Here is a 13,575-nt window from a genome sequence, read left to right on the forward strand (position 1 = left end):
CAGGAGGCAGAAAAGCAAGTTCCTCCTGTGTATAAAAAATTTAAGGATCAAATGCATCCTAAATAGTGTTCTGCAGTGAAACCTTCCAAAGAATTATTAGGAGTTTTTTCATATTTCTTTTCCTTCAAGGCTTATTAAGGGAACAACCCTAGTGTTGTGTAAACATTAGAAAGACAGAGCTGCTTCTACTCTCCTTTTCCTATCCCCAAAGCTGGAAGATTTAGGGAAATCTCCCAGAGTAATTGCAGCTTCTTTATTCAGGGTGTTGCATTATTCAGAGAAAGTCTGGATTTTACACAGCAGTGGAGATCCAATAAGCATTTGTACTTCTTATGAAGATATATTTACAATAAAGAATCATTCCCTCTTCTGTCAGTGGACTTGTTTCTCCTTGAAGTCATTCTGGTACTTTTGAGACAATTCTACAGGATTTAAAAAAATTCCTTTTATCTGTTCTTGGCACAGAGCAGTCTCCTCGCGTCCTGTCCTGTTCAGAGCTGAGTTTCAAACTGGAGGATTTCAACAGAATAAAATGGGTGGGGGGGCTGACATGTGAGCAGATGTTGTCAGAGAGGAGCATAGCTCTAAGGTCACGCCAGCGCTGCCGGAGTTTAGCGCACTGCACTGCATGCTTCAAGTACAGGTTCAGGGCTGAATCAATAGGCTGATGTGCTTGTTCTGGTTATTCTGCATGTAGAAAGGTGACTGGCTGTGTAAAATAACCGCAACTGGCAAATTAATTATTGATTACATTGCTGTCTTCAACTAAATGCAAAATTAAACATTTATTCTGATCAATAAATGATGTGACAGTCGTGGTTATTCTCTACATCGAGTTGTATTTCCACGTATCTGTGTCCTGCTTAGTGCAGAGTCATGTGTCCCCCTGAGTGCAGAGTCATGGAGAGACATGGTGGTATGTGGGACGGGAGGATGGGGAGGACGGGAGTACGGGAGGACACCTTGCCTGACTTGTTGCCCTCCTCCCTTCCCTGCCCTGAGCCCCTTTGAGGTCTCCTGGGGGGAGCAGGTCCCACAGAAGGGGTTTCAGAGCTGTCTTGACATTGCCTCCTCTGGCCCTTGGGGATGGTGACTTCAGGGAGCGCATGTTGTGAGCTGTCCTTGCCGCCCTCACCTTCCTCACCTCACCCCTCCCTCAGAAGGAGAAAAGGGAACATTTTTCATCTCATGCTTCTAATGGCCCTCCTTGAGTGTTTTACTCATTGTACCTCTCCATTTCATCAAGGCAGCATTAACAGGCATTACTCTTAGCTTGAGATAATTGAAGGAGAAGAGAGGCAGGGAAATTGCACTTGCTTTCCTCGAGAAACCAAATAAAATGAGGGAACCTGCTTCACTTGTTCAGTGCCACAATCAAGCACAGTGCCAATGAATTCGCAGCTGAAAATTGTGTTCATGCTGTCTGTGTGAGGTATGAAATCCAAGAGAAGAAAAGTGGGCTTTGGATCAGGTTTTATTTGCAAAGTAAACCCCATTTTTAAAATGCATATATTTTGTGCAGCATGTTGCGCACCCACGTTGCTTCAAATGAAAAAAAAAAATAAAGTTTTCTGTTGAACAGTCAACTGGTTTTGAATTCTATTTTGAAGATAATTTATAGGGTTGTAAGTGTTTTGCACCTGCCTCCAGGAATGAAATACGTATGATTTATGCATCTGGAAGGAAGGGAAAAAAAAAAAAAAAAAAAAGAAGGGAACTGTCTGATCCTTCCCCACCATGACAGCATATCATTCTGAGAGGAGAAGTAACTGTTTGAGGTTAATTTAGATCACATCAATCTGTATTACTTGACCTTTTCAGAATAAACAGAACCAAAAAGTGACTACACAAAAAAAGTCAATCTTAAAGCCAATTATACTAATAGCATCTGATGTGTAAATGGGTGTTTATTATTAAAAAAAAAAATAAAAATCACTGCAATAAAGCTGAGGGGCATTTAAAGACAGGAGATGTCTAATTGTAGCATATCCAGTAATGAAATCACAGTCAGCCTAGCAGCTGATTAAGGTTAATTTGAATCACATCAATGTGGATTAACTTGGCCTTTGCAGAATGAACAACACCTTTGTGCCAACATGATCAATTAGTCCCCTTAACTTCATACGTCTGCTTGGAAAGGTTAGATTTATTAGTTATCAGGATAACCACTTGGAGATTAAAATCTCAGGTTTGTATGCTTTTTTTTTTTTTTTTTTTTTCCAGCACACCCTAAGGAAAAAAAAGGAAAATATGAAACCTTAAAAATCTCTCTGCAGCTTAGTGTTTTATCTAATAAGCTCGGAAAGTCATTTTTATTCCAACATTAGATAAAAGGCCAGAGACTGGACGTACAATGTAATTGTGTTATTATATCTAGAAAGGATTGTATGTGCTTGCGCTTTTATACCAGAGTTGTAACAATCTGCTCCCAAATGCATTGCCACTGCAAATGGTTTTTACAAAGAGAAATCTCTCAAGAAACAATCATGCCAGGTCAAATCTGTTTTTTTGTTTGTTTGTTTGTTTGTTTGTTGCCTTTACTTTTCTCTCTGTCACCTATCCAGTACTTGGGGATGTTAAAAGAGGAGAGACTGTGCAAAAATGAATGCTGGTGAAGACCCCAGCATGGCCCAGTGAAACCCCAAGGGCTGTCTGTCATCAGCCAGAGCTGTAACTGCGGTATTGTTTACCCCAAAATGCTTCTGTTTTACTCTGGATGGTGTTTCATCTAATTTTAAAATGTGTTAATCATTACAGTCATATCTAGAAGACCAGGAGAAAGTGTGAGTCCTGATCTACTTACTGGATAGATGTCTACATTTACTCTGAGGAGACTGCTCATTACCCCGTGGATGTTTGCTCTTCGCCCCATCTCCCTTCCCAGCCATCTGTTCTGCTTTTCTCAGCTGGAAACTAGGCACAGAGAGATACGGCCTGTGCCACCAGCTCTGCTCCTACCAGATGGAAGTGCTTTGCTGCCCACCGGTTGATGGTGGAGAGCAGTGTGGAGACTGCTAGCAGCACAGCATTGGTGGTGGCGGCTCCCACACGTGGTCAGTCACTGCAACCTTCTCAAAAGACTTGGAAATACTGCTGCCTGCTCACAACACTCTCTATTGGGAGCTATCTGAGCTGGAGATGTGACTCATTAACTTAATGGCGTTTCTAGAAAAAGCTGCGTTCAATAGCAATATGCTTCTTGGGAAGGGATATGTTCCACACATGAACATACATGAAGCTGCCTTAAAACATGCATCATCAGTGGCTCCACATGGATTTTGCGCATTAAGGCTAGCAAGTAATTTATTTATTGTTTTAATTTTTATAAATGTTGTTGTGTTACATGTTCTTACCAGAGTCTCAGTATCACCACTTAAGTGATGCACTGAATTCAGTATAAAGAGGGGCCTTCAAGTCAGCTCTATGAAAGTTGGCTTTGGAAAGAAGCCAGACAGACCAATTCTCCTTTTGCCTGTGGCACTGTCTTAGGTATTAAAACGATTGCCGGGAAGAAGAAACAATGCCACTTATAATTTGTTGATGATGTCTGAAGTGATTCTTACAACAGAAATTTTGGAATAAGCTATGATTTCTTCTTTACGTAATTGTTTGCTACTACTACTGTCACCTCTTTTCCATGCAGTCCAACAAACGTGTGTTGTGTATCAGACATCTCAGATTGCTGTTTGGGCACAAACATATGGAGTCAACAAATGACTTAAACATTGTGGCTATAAAACCGAAACCTGTGAAATCAGCCAAGTATTACTCACTCATGCTTGACAGTACTTGAAATACAAGCCACACTAAACAAGAGGCTCTTTTCAAGCCCACCAAAAAGACGACGTGAAAGAACAAAAGGCAGGAAGTGAGAAGAAAACAAAAATATTCAGGAGTGAAATCGCTGAAAAAAAAAAAAAAAAAAAAAAGGAAAAAACCTCCTGTACTTTACCGGAGTTGGTTGTAAATAAATATCAAACAGGTAATCAATTTTTTTTGTCTTTTAGTAAGTGTTATTTAGTATTTTGGGAGATTTAATCTTATATATATGTCATGTGTAGTCTGACAGTTGCATATATGCATTTGTACAGATTTAAAAAGTCATTTGTACTTCAAGGATATAGAGATAATGTCAACGTTATTTAGCAAAAGAAAATTATATATCTTGTGGTGGCTTTCACAGTAGGCTTATCCCCTCCTCCTCCCTTATCATATCACTTTTATCTGCTGTCAGCAATCTAAGCTGACTTTCAACAACAGGGGCCGCATATGACCTAAAGCTGATCCTGAAACATTAACAAAGGGGAGATTAATGTGGAACAACTCTGAGTCCTCGGATTCTTTCTTTGTGTCTTACACTGCTTAGGCTGTATTTTTAAATGAAGCAAGCAACAGCTGATAAATAAAATATCCTCAAGTCTTTCTAGCTCTTGTGTGTATCAGCTTGCTTCTTAGGAAAACAACAACAACAACAGTATTTTATTTTTTATTTTTTAATACTACATTTTTTTTCCTTTATGAATAAATTTTTTTACAGGTTCTAGAAAAGAAAAGCAAATATTTGAAAGGGAAAACAGTGAAGACACCCTGTATGAAAACTCACAGTCATTGCTAGTTGATGAAAGTTAAAGCAGGCTGCTCTGGTGCCGTACTGAAGCTTAGGCAAAGGACAAAAGCTCAGCGGTGGTTTTACATGGCAAAACCCATCTCCTGCCCCATCCTATGGGTGCTCTGCGTCTGATCTGAGTGCAGTGATGACCAGTCCCTTTGCTTTGCATGGTGGGGACAAGAAAAGGGCATTTGTCACAAAGATGGGGAAAATGCACAGGAGGCATAAAGTTACAAGGAGGCGGAATTGTGGCAGTCTGGTAAGGCCTGCACCTCAGCCATGCTGCTCTCCCACCCCACCTCTCCTACACTGGCTACAAAGCAGCTTCTAGTCATCTGGGGCTATATGTTGCTTGTGGTTGCCTTAGTCTTTTTCCTCCCCATTGCAGGCTGATGTGGTGGTTTTTGACTTTCATTGAGTGGATAGACGTGTTGGGGCAGCCAGTAATTTTGTTCAGAAATTTGCACACTGCGTAACACAGTGTGGCCTTGACCTTCCGCTGGGGCTGAAGGGCTCCAAAGCTGTAATGCAGCAATGTCAACTCCTCCTCTTTTATACAGGAATGTGATCTGCAGGAACTTTGAGTTACAGCTCAGCTGCACTTCATTTTCTGCCATTCATGCTCATTAAAATAAGATTTCCAACCCTGTTGTCATCATAGTTGAAGCTATGAATAAAAATGCCATAATATATTTCATATGTATGTATGTATATATATTGCTGAGGTGGTGTATGAAGCATATATTTTATTATTGATAGGAAGTTATGTCTTGGGGTGTAGATGGGTTTTTTACTTCTAATAAAGTGAATCACAAAGACATACTCTCCTTTTCCCTTTCTCCCCCCCCCCCCCCCCCCCAATCTCTTGTCCGTGTGACATTAAAAAGCTTAGTTAGCTTTTTCCCTTCCATTTTTCTGCATGACCAATGGAGTAGCACCTACCAGCCACCATTATCACACAATTTGGACAATATTGCTCACGATACTTCGCAGTGGTGTCTTTCAGTCATTCTGAACTCCCCATGACCCACATATGTCTCCTTCCCCTTCACTGGTTGAATCAACAATTACACTATGTTGATGAACACCAAGAAGAGGGAGACACACATATGCATTTGCTTTTAAGTCTCAGAGTTGACTGAATACAGAAGAAGCCGGTGGCAATTTATGCCCTGCTGAAATACAGTTATCTTAACTGATATATGGGGATTACCATAATATTTCCTATTAAGTCTATGTGATTTTCTTTCCATTTCCATAGATAAAAATGGTAATACATTATCACCAGTGACATTGCAGGCACTGACTTTAGCTATAAAAATAAAAATCTAGCTGTATACATAAATAATATTAAGATTGTTGCTGTTAGGTGCTGCTGATTGAAGTATTCAGTCTTAGTGGTCCAAGGTTATGCTGAACATACTGAACCTTCTGGAAATTTACTTTAAGGATGCTTCTAGTTGAAAATACCCTAATAAGTTCTTCCAAATGCAAAAGTTCACCAGATGTCATCATTAAGAGTTCTAATACAACCGACACTGTGAATCAGACAGCAAATACTATACTGTGTCCCTGTAGCTTTTTAATTCATGCAGAGTGACAAATATACTACATTACGATGGTGCTCAATCACTGTTCATTTTCCTCTATTCCTCGCCACATAACAAAATGCATTATGTGATAAATTCGTTACCACTCTTCTGGCTGTTTATGGGAAATTTCTTTCTAAAGTAAAAAAATACAACATCAGAGACATTATTTGATTTAATTACAGTGTTTTCAAACACACAAAGCTGTGATTATTTTTCTTCCCAAACTGTTGCTTTCAAATTGTTTGTCCCTGGAACTACACCACAATTTCACTTCTGCTCTCCTCTTCTATCCCCTTTACTTGTGCTAGTAAAACAATTTCATCCCACTTCTTCGGGTGAGTTACATGTTGTTACTTTGTTCATTGAAGAATGAAGCTTGTAGCCAACTTATATGATTTCTCTCTCTCTTTTTTTTTTTTTTTTAATTCAAATTTTGTAAATCCCTCTAACTATAAACCTAATCTATCCTCCCAGAATGCAAAACTGCCAAAATTGTTTGGTGTTTTTTGTTTGTTTGTTTTGTTTGTTTGTTTGGTTTGTTTGTTTGTTCATTTGTTTGTTTTCTATCTGAAGTGATGCTCTCTTTGTTTCTCTTCTGCATTCAGACTCTCTCCAGTTCAGTGAATGATTGGACACTACCACAGGGAATGAGGTTTTGCATTTTGTTATCACAGTAGATTTCCAAAGTAGTTTTTTGTAACAAAATAGCTGTTTACTTCTGATACTATTACAAGTAATTATACAGTGGGACAGGGCTCACAATGTAGAAGTCACTATAAATCTCTATATCATCTCTGCTTTGGTTTTTCAAAGCAAAACAAAACAAAACAAAAAGGCTTCTCAAAAACAACAACAACAACAACAACAACAAAACCCCTGCATAACACAGTTTATCCAGATACCACCTTTTCATTGCAGTCCAAATGAAAAAATAAAGTTAAAAAAATAATAATTATAAGGACTCTGAAGTATTGAGGCATAGGAAAGTGTTTTACACTTTTCTGTTTATCTTCATTAAAGATTATACAGCTTTTTAAAGAACAAACCATTCCTCCAAAGAATGTTTCTTGGGTTCCATACACTTTAAAAGCAAGGTGAGCATGTCAGAAGACCTGCCATGTTGTGCTGGGGCATTTTGTCTGCGCAAGTCTTGCTAGGGTATTTCACTGGAACAGAGATTTTGCCTGGTAAAAAAATAAACTTTTCTCTTCAGCCAAAGTAATAGATTTTATGTTAAAATGCCTCTTGAACAAATTACTCTGAACAAATAATGTGGCAAGCCAGAAAATCAGGTGCTTGTATGATACTCGGACTCAATCAGCCACCTCTGCAGCCAGGATCTCAGAGGGATTACTGAAGTTTGGGGAAGAGTTTGAAATGTAACCAACACAAATTGAACAGTATTTTTGCAATGACAGACATTTTCCATTTTCCTTGTGTCTGTGTATGCTAGGTAGCTTTTATTGCATTAGCTTTTATGGTATTATCTACTTCATTGTGTCAAAATGATGTTACATGTTGAATGAAGATAGCACCAAGAACAGAAATAAAGGAAAGGAAATCCTGTTTACTAAATGCAGTTTTTGCATCAATGGAGCAAATTTGAGCATGAGGACTCAGTCTGATAGGAAACAACCTTAAAGGACAGAACTGGACGTTACAAACTAGAGAGCTGTATGACCCCAGTTTAGTGTTAGAATAGTAGAGCAGTAGATGAGATTCAGGAATCCCTCAGTCAGTCGTTTCTCTCCACTTGTTTGCTGAAGCAATAAAACATCATCTGCTTATCACTGGGCCTGCGATGGGAAGTGTTTAAAAACATGCATAGTATCGTATAAAGGAACCTAATATTTGAAAAAGGTACTGCCCAATATTGCATATACAATACCCACGTAACTGTTGAAACTTAAATACTTAATTTCAAAATACTGGAGGTAAAAAAATAAAAAATGTAAAAGGTGTTTTGGACAAAAGAGACTGCTTGTGTCTTGTGGTATAGCCTATAGCCTACATAATTGCATTTGTTTTTCTACAAGATGATATGTGTTTTATTCTTTCATCAGCAGTCTAGCTATCATGAATTTTCTAATGTTGATGAAAGTTTCTTCCAAAGAAGAGCAGGCAATGAGAGTTCAGATTAAATTACATGAACAGACATTATTTTATTCCTGGTTTTGTTTTCTTCTGTTCACTTGCTCGCTTGTTCCCTTGCCTTTTGTGTTTATTTGTAAAAGAATGGCAATGTAATCATGTACTTTTTAACAGGCACATCATACAGCTGCATGACTCTGTTTTAAAAATGCTGCTTCAAATCATTCCAGTCTCATTACTGTTTTCTTCTTTTCTGAATAAAGCTAAGCAAAGGAGCTTGTCCCAGAGCAGATGCTGCCCAGGTCCTGCTCAGTGGTGTGGTCACACTGCTGGAGAGGTCCTTCATTGCCTCCTTCCCAGCTTCTTCCCTGTAAGGGTACAGTGCAAGAGCAGTCCTTTTCTACCAAAACATTTATGGAAGTATGTCAAGCATGCCCTCCCCCACCTCACAATTTTATTGACCTTCCTTGACCCTTCAAGTAAATAAAGCACATTTCTGTGTTCTTATTGCATATGAATCTACACATCTATCTAATCAAACTGTAATACCAAGTACATTAGGTGTCTTAAAAGTGATCATTTTACAGAGCTGAACAGCAACAGCAACAACAAAAAAAAAAAAAAGATGGGAAATAAATTGTGTATTCTCATGTGTAAGAGTATGTAATGAATGTGTAAGAATGCTATATTTATATTGAATGTGAAAGAATATTTTATCAGATAGCCCCAAGCCACATACACTTGCATTCAAGAAATAAATCTTGTTTAATGAAACAAATCCTAGAACATGGTAATAACAAGTTGTACAAAGCAGAAGAGGGAACATAAATGAAGGAGATTACTGGTGAACAGACAAATTAATGAGAGTAGGTTCCTTCCGATGATTGACGAGGAATTATTAAGTTGAGGGATGGTGGAGGGAAGCAGGGGTGCTGCCTGACACAGAACCCACCTGGATGGCCCCTTCTGCAGGTGGCCAAATGGCGGGGGTACAGGCTGGGCTTGCTGTCAGCCAGGGATGTGAGGTGAGGTGTGTGGAAAGAATGATGCAAATCTCTAATACTGTGGAAGGTTCTGGAAAGGATTGCTGGGATGATTTGGAGAGGTGTAGTAACTTGGCATTGGTGCTTACAGAATTGCTGCTATGGGGATATGAGCTGTGAAGGCCCAAATGTAGGTAGTGGAACTCATGTCCTTCACTTGGATTTTATGGAAAATTAGTCATACAAAACAAGGTCTATGGTGGTTTGGTTTTTCTTTTTTTTTTTTGTTTTGTTTTGTTTTGTTTTATTTTCAGTGGAACCATACGTTATTGAAAATAACAGCATTGACTAATGTAACCTGGTGCATGACTTTATTCAAAAACACATTTTGATTAGAAAAACAAACCCACCAATCCTCTGCATAGTCAATTTTATTATCATAAAACACTTTTCAGCTGTAATTTAGCTACCTACACCTGCTTAGAAGGGAACACAGCTGGTTCACTGAACGATGATGTGGCACACCTGAGAATTTGGGAGGATTTTGCTGTTAGAGAAAAGGGAATTGGAAAGAGCATGTCTAAAGAAAAAATAGAGAATGAGATTTTGCGTATGTATTTTATTTATTTATTTTTAGTAGGCTCTGTTTAAAGTAAGGTCTAGAGAAGGTGAGAAAGTAAGTGTAGTTGGTCTTAGATGAGATCTCTGAGATGTTTTGTTCTGATGAGGCCTCCCTGAGATCCCAAGATGGTAGCATTTTCCTTATGCTTGTGCTCTGTTACCAGGCTGCTGATGTGAGGGGCTTCTGCTATGCGTGAGAAAGTGGTGTTTGGCACTACATGTGGGAATGTGACTGAGCAGCAGAAGACTTCAGGTATGAGTGGTAGATGCGTGTTTTAACTTATCTTTGAAATAATATTTTATTTGAATTATGCAAGAGACTTTGTTATTGTGGCTCCTCAGTGCAGGTAGAGATCCTTGGTGTGGCTGAGTCGAGGCTTGCTCTTGAAGTCTTGTGGACATAATCCAGTGTGGCTCTTCACACAAGAAGTGAAAATAAAGTGATTTCTTGTGCAACTGTAGGTGCCTCTTTAGTGGTGGCCTCTTCCTGATGTGATGCTGTTCAGTATTTGTGCTGAGTAAAATAGTTTCTGTGAGCAGTTGCAAAGGGAGCTGAGGTGATGTAGTGCAGTGATAATCTAAATGACTTAGGTAGGATTTCTTAGATGAGATCATTTGAGAATATGTTTAAATGATGTTGAATGTTATATTTGCTGTGTAGAAACAAAGAAAGGGTTCTATGCTTATGAGAGAGAGTTGTCTGATCTGAAGTAAAGGTGTTTTCAAGGTATATGATGAAAGTTGCAGAAAAGTAATGAAACTTCAGCATACCTGATGAGATGCTTTGGCTAAGACAGTGTCTGTATTTTGATAATGGAAAATCAGAAAAATGAATCAGGAGTAAAGATGTGGAATTTTTAGTGAAACCACAAGCGATTGTTATGCTGATATGAGGTGGAAATACTGGAAAATAAGGAAGAACTCGCAGGGGAATTGCTAGGATGCTTTGTGATCTAGAATAGAAATATAACAGCAACAAAAATTATTTATTTATTCAAAAGAAAACTTGAATGCGTAACTTTACAATGCTCTTATATTTGTTTTGCTGTCTGTACCAGGTGTGTGGTTTTCTTGTTTGATTGCATCCCCTAATACTGTATGAGCTGTGGATGCTTTTTTTTTCTTAAACCTTTTATGTGTATACTCTCTTAAGAGTATACTGATGCACATCTATCCTTACACTACGCTACATGAGACTAGACTTATTTTCATTTAATAAAAGAATAGCCCTTCACAGAGCAGCATATAATATGGGGACTCATTCAATGTCTAATAATTTTGTTATTAAGGTAATGCAGAAGAAATAGACTTGATTCAACTTACCTTTGTCTCAGTTCTGAGATCTTGCAATGCAGACCTCTGAATTCCTCTTGTTATATCCTGTAAGAACAGGATAACAGTGTATTGTCAGCCTTACAACCTCTGATCATGCAGGTATGAGTGTGCTTGGTTCTTTGCTTTTGAAAGCTAAGACAAATCAGGAGCTGACCTGTAGCTTAGGCTGAAGTCTTGGTAAGAACAGGCTGGGAATATGACAGGATGTTTGTTTGACTGAACTGTGTCCTCGCCCCATTACAAAAGGGATTAGAACTTGGATTCTTCATAGAACACCCCAGACTCAATGTTCCTGTGCCACATCTTGTCAGAAACAGGAGGCCGGAAACCTAATGGCAAATAATCTTTATAAAACTGTGTAATAGAGGTACTGAGACTCAATATTATCTTAAGACATATACACACTTTTTTATTTTATTTTATTTTTTTTATTATTTTTTTTAATGGAATGGGGGCAAGTAGCTGGCTTGGAAGAGTTTGTGGACTTGTTCTTAGGCACTTTATTTCTAAAATTCTTCTTTAGAATTTACCCAGTAGCAAATTAAGATGATTTGACGCGACGGCATGAGTGTGTCTTGTAACATGCTTTCTTACTTGCTTTGATCTTTTTACTTTTGTGGTTCAAAATCTATAAATCTCTTCTTTATATAAAGTAGACCACCTAGGTCTGCCACCAAAAGAATATTACATGTTATTATAGCTCTTTATGTTGCATCTGTGCCATAAACTTAAGGAAAGTTCCTACATCCACCTCAAAGCTTAAAAAGTTTTGCCTGAAATGTACTTATAAATGACTTATTTGAAGCTTTCAGTCCTCTTTTTGTTCTTTTACTGGAATTGGGGGCGGTGATGGCGGTAATATTAGACAATGCCACAATGCAGGCAAAGGTAAGTTACGGGGTACATAGGAATACGACCACAATTGTGGGCTACAGGAAGTTGTCATGAAAGGAGTACCACAACTTTAGAAAATTTTTAAATTGCTGTGAAAGAGCAGTATAACTCTTTGCTCCCTCCACAGTAAGGATATAAAAGTAGGAGAGAAAACCAGGATGCAGTGTGCATCTGTTTCATAACCAGTTGAAAACAGATATTGGTTCATTACCATGATCTGGTACATGCTAGGGATTTTTTGTGTGCTCTTGGATTAAAAGAAAAGAACACAACACATGAAAGTGACTTTTAATGCAGATTTTGACAATAGAAGTGATTGTTAATGATAGACACACCTCTTCTGTAAGGATCCTGACCAGAAGGGTATTTTAATTGCTGCTTAACCAGTTTCCTATAAAAGCAGATGATCATCCATTCTGCTTAGAAGTTGAAATGTATGATTTCAAAGTGTCTCAGGAGTACTCTTGCACATATATAGTAAGTCATCTTGGTGTGCTTTGGAATTCAGGACCTTAAAATGTACTGCTTGTACTACTTGAGTTTAATGGGCTGTCAGCTGTCCAGGCAAATCCAGTACAAAGCCAGACATGTCTTTAATCTTCAAAGAACATAATGAAAAAAGTGAATATATTTAGTTATTAGCTAGGAGGTACAAAACAAGTGTGGAGAAAAACAGTGCTTTTTTTTTTTTTCCTGTCTTGAATTAAATAACTGGAATTTTAGCTGTCCATGTGTCGAAAACATCTACATAGTAATTGAGGAATTTACTGAAGAGGAAGTACTCATTTGTCACTATTTAGTAAACAGTCATATAAATTCAACATTTGCTCAGTCTTTTAAATTCCCCACATTTGAAAATGTCCTCATTACCTTTTTTGTACTTTGTGCCATACAAGGAAAAAACAAGTTGAGCCTGGATTGAATTGAAGTTTGAGTCTCTGAGAGCAGAATGTAGTTTCATTTTTCTATAAGGGAACCTGTCAACAGGAGTTCCATGTGCACAAATCCCTTGTATTTAATAATTGTCAGTTATTTTAAACAAATGGATTTTATTTCATGCTTGCAATAAGAAATTTCTGACCTTTACTTTCCTCTAAATTCATAAGCTGCTTAGTAGTCTCAAAGCCCAGATCTCTGAAGCTATTAAAGGTTATTACATTCATGGGTGATAATGATAGCTTTTAATATACAGACATGCTGTCACTTACATGTGAACAGTGATATAATAACGATATAGGATCTGAAACAATCCTTGCTATCTGGTTTTCAGAAGACAATATAGCTATATCACCAGTAGCAGTCCTCAATATCAGTGTTATCTTACTACGGGACAGTTGATCAAATACATGGCATGCTTTGCTCCCACCAGCCACTGGTAATAATGGGGAGAAAAAAGCAGGACTCCTACAACTCTGGCATCTCCTAGAACCAAAGTGCCTGTTAAAATTCA

This window comes from Anas acuta, chromosome 4, assembly GCF_963932015.1.
Source record: "Anas acuta chromosome 4, bAnaAcu1.1, whole genome shotgun sequence".
NCBI lineage: Eukaryota > Metazoa > Chordata > Aves > Anseriformes > Anatidae > Anas > Anas acuta.